The sequence below is a fragment of the Hemitrygon akajei genome, chromosome 32 (genome assembly GCF_048418815.1).
Source record: "Hemitrygon akajei chromosome 32, sHemAka1.3, whole genome shotgun sequence".
NCBI classification, from domain to species: domain Eukaryota; kingdom Metazoa; phylum Chordata; class Chondrichthyes; order Myliobatiformes; family Dasyatidae; genus Hemitrygon; species Hemitrygon akajei.
The window spans coordinates 8,231,617-8,235,634 of record NC_133155.1 but is presented as its reverse complement, the minus strand read 5'-3'; positions in this window follow the sequence as shown (position 1 = coordinate 8,235,634).

Below are 4,018 nucleotides of genomic sequence, written 5' to 3'. Positions count from 1 at the left end.
CTATCTTTCCTTTCGGTTAGTCCTGACGAAGGGTCTCGGCCCGAAACGTCGACAGCGCTTCTACCTATAGATGCTGCCTGGCCTGCTGTGTTCCACCAGCATTTTGTGTGTGTTGTTGTTTGAATTTCCAGCATCTGCAGATTTCCTCGTGTTTACTTTCCCTTTTCTATTTTTCTAATTATGATTTATAATTTAAATTTTTATTATATTTACTTTGATTTGTACTTCAGGGAGCGTGAAGCGCAGAATCAAATATCGCTGTGATGATTGTACGCTCTAGTATCAATTGTTTTGGTGACAATAAAGTATTTACAGTATTTATTCAATAGTTTATTGAGTATGCCCACAGGAAAATGAATCTCAGGGTTGTATATGGTGACATATGTGTACTTTGAGAATAAATTTACCTTGAAACTTTTTAAGTTTTTAAACTTTGAACATCAGTGTTGTTGCTATTACCATCAGGTTGTTGAGCAGTGGTTGAAGTGATTCTATTTTCATCAGCACTTCAGGGAGTGGCATCTTTATTACTTTCTTGTTTTACATTGTTGTAGTTGTTAGGTCAGTTTCTTTCAAGCTCTTGTGCAATTTCATGTTTTATTCCCTGCGTGTCTATAGGGATTAAGTTATTTGTTACTATCACTCTACATTGGTCTGCGATATGTTGAGCATTCACTCGCATGGAGGGATACCGCGCTATAAACTGTTGAAGTTTGTCCCTGTACACCATCACATCAGTCTCAAGTTCTGGGTACTCGATAATACACACGAATTATCAACGTGTTTACTTCTAACAACCAGTTCCTGCTTGCCTTTCTTCTCTTAGCTGCTTGAGTGGTCTCTGTTGAGAGTGGACTGCTCCCCTGAGAAACACCTGCAGCAGCCACAGCCTGTGGTATCGCTGGGCTACTTTGAACATCGACTGTTCATCAGTGATTCGCTTACTGCCCTGCCCAGCGCTAGCCCCAGGTAGTGGCCATATCACTGTGTTCCGTGGATGTCCCTCCATTGCTAAAGCAAAGGGTTATTGCCTTTTGTACCTACAGCCAGGTTTCAGTTCCAGCCGGCCCTAACATGGAAGACAGACGCTGACCAGAGCACCACACAATCTGGGTTCAGATGTGCTTGGATTTGTTTCCGTTTCAGTGCGCCGGTGGAATTTTTATTCCCCACCTCCCCATATATATTCACAGAGCTTTCCCAAATCCGTCACCGGGGGGTGGGGGTGGGGGGGGGGCTTGCCCGATGAGGGGCTGACACCATACCTTACTGTAAATGAAAACCAGATTGAGTTTTAGAATCAGTGTTCTACAAAGTATATCACAACCGTCTCATGATTACAGATTGGGATGTCCGGAATAACTGCCCTGATATAGTGTTACAGGATAAACAAAGCAACTTAATAGATACAGCCATCCAAACACACACAACAATAAGTGAGAAACACCAGGGTGCTGAAGACAAACACAGTGGAGGCAATCAAGAGGATCCCGGATAGGTACATGAAGGATATGGGCATTGTGCAGGCAGAAGAGATTAGTCTGGCTGGGCATTTTATTATTAAGTTAATTAATTTGGCAAAGCATGATGGGTTGGAAGGTCTTTTCCTGTGATGTACTGTTCTAATTAAGAGTTGCCAATTTGTATTGAACTTCACCTAACTCAAGAGGTTTATTTGCAACTATGACAAATTGCTCAAGCTACAGGTATGTTGGTTCTAGGCACAGCACTCTGCCAAAGTTTTAGGCACATATGTATATAGCTAGGGTGCCTATGACTTTTGCACGGTACTACAGAAACTTTATGTATAGCACTGTAATGCTACCACAAAAAAAAACAAATTTCATGACGTGTGAATGATGATAAACCTGATTCTGATATGGGTCTGTATTGTGGACTGAGAGTGGGAAGGGGGCAGAGAAAGGGGAATCATGGTTGGGAAAAGGGGAAGGGAGAGGGGAGGGAGCAGGAGGCACCAGAGAGACATTCTGTAATGATCAATAAATCAATTGTTTGGAATCAAATTAGTTACAGTTTTTCCCCCTCAAACCTCAGAAGCTCATTGTCTGCACTCTCTGTTCCTTGTCCTTTGTTCAACTAACCACAGATTTTCTTCTTGTGATCTCTCTCTCTCTCACCCTCCCCACTTCCCCCCACTCCAGCTTCCTAACTTTACACCTACTCTCAGTGGCCACTTTATTAGGTACCTCCTGTGTCTAATAAAATGGCCACTGAATGTATGTTTGTGGACCAAAAGAATCAACCACATTAATACTGTGGCTCCAAGAGTAGTTCAGTCACTGGGTATCATGCAGAAAATGTCTGACCTCCAGACACCCCAGGGTCAATTGCTCATCTACAAGGCACCAATCTGGAGCACAATGAAATCTTCTCCCCTTCTTTGGGTGAATGCAGCACCAAAATCTCTCAAGACACCCTGCATCAGGCAGGGTAAAGGAGCCAACATGACTTCACCCAACAACTACATCGTCCACCCATCCATCACTGGTGACCAGTAACTGAAGTGTGCACCACCTACAAAACTCACATTGGTTATTCATCTAGGCTACTCTAACAGCACTCCCCAAACCCATGGCCTCCACCACCAAGAACGACCATGGGAATACCACAGCCAGCTGCAGGTACCCTTCGAGGTCAGACTTGCAAAGGTATCACTGATCCATTATTGTCACCAGGCCTCAATACTGGATCTCCCTTCCCAACAGCACATGGGAGTATCTTCACCAAAAAACTGCAGCCGTTCAAGAAAATGGCTTGCTTGCACCTTCTAAAGGGCAATTAGGAGTGGCCAATGTCCTTGAAAATGATTTGTTTAGAAGTTTCTTGCTACATTATAGATGTGAAACTTCTCTGTATTAAATAATGTAGCAAATTCCGTTGTCTGCGTAGTAATCTTGCTGGAGTTTTGTTTCTAGAAGCTTAGCAAGACTTGGATATTGTGCTTTCCAGAATATCCCCATCTATTGCAACATTATTGACAGCCAGTTATATTAGAGTGATGACCACAATCCTCCAAGAGGACCACGACCTTGTTTATAGGATTTGGAGGCTTGCATGAGGGAGAGCTATATTGGTTAGAGTTGGGGTTTTCTGTTTTGACTCTTGGTAGGGTCACCCATGCCAAACAGGTCAAAGGGTAGAGGCCAGACTAAGAGTGGTCCACTGGTCTTCCAGGTTCAAGGGTTCAGCAACCCTGACTGGTCAAAAAAAAATTGTTATGGGACCAGCAATCTAGATCCGAATGTGATGGTATTCCTGAGTCTCCACCCAGGACCTGCATGACCGACAGTGGTGAAAACTGAGGGGAAGCTGTTGGCGGCAATGAAGGGCACCGTGAACATCGCCAGAGATGGAGGTCCTTCATTGCTGCCCTAAACTCCAGCGATGTGACAGGCAACGAAAAAAAAAGTGACTGAGATAATTTCTTGTTTAGTAACTCTATGAGTTATTACTCATTTTGTAAAGTTAAAGGTAAAATGTCGAAGGGCCTGCTGATTCTTGATCTGTTGGCACACCTCCAAGCTTAATGGATAGGCACCTGAACGTGCAGGATGAAGGGATTAAATGTCAATGGCTAATTAGTTTAACACAGGTCTGTGCCTGTGATGTGTTGTTTTATGTTTTAATACAGCTTTGTGTATTAATCAGTAATAAGGATTTTTTCAAATCACCATCATCACGTTGTGTGTCGTAAGACATGGGTGATCATGGTCTTTCCATGATTGCTCTCGGCAAATTTGCCTACAGAAGGAGTTTGCCATTGCCCAGTGGATAAGGCCACCAGCTGTTGCAGTTTGTTGATACAGACTGGGTGCAATCGTCATGAAAATTGCCTTCGTTTTACAACAACCGCACAGTGCATCACAAACATCGTGTCTCTGGGGAGGTGTGGGGAGGGGGGGGGGGCGGAGATTGGAATTTGGCATTCAAACTGGGGAGGCATTGCAAACCTCCCAGGATAATCCATGCTTGACGAATGAAGTTTGCGCAATTGTGG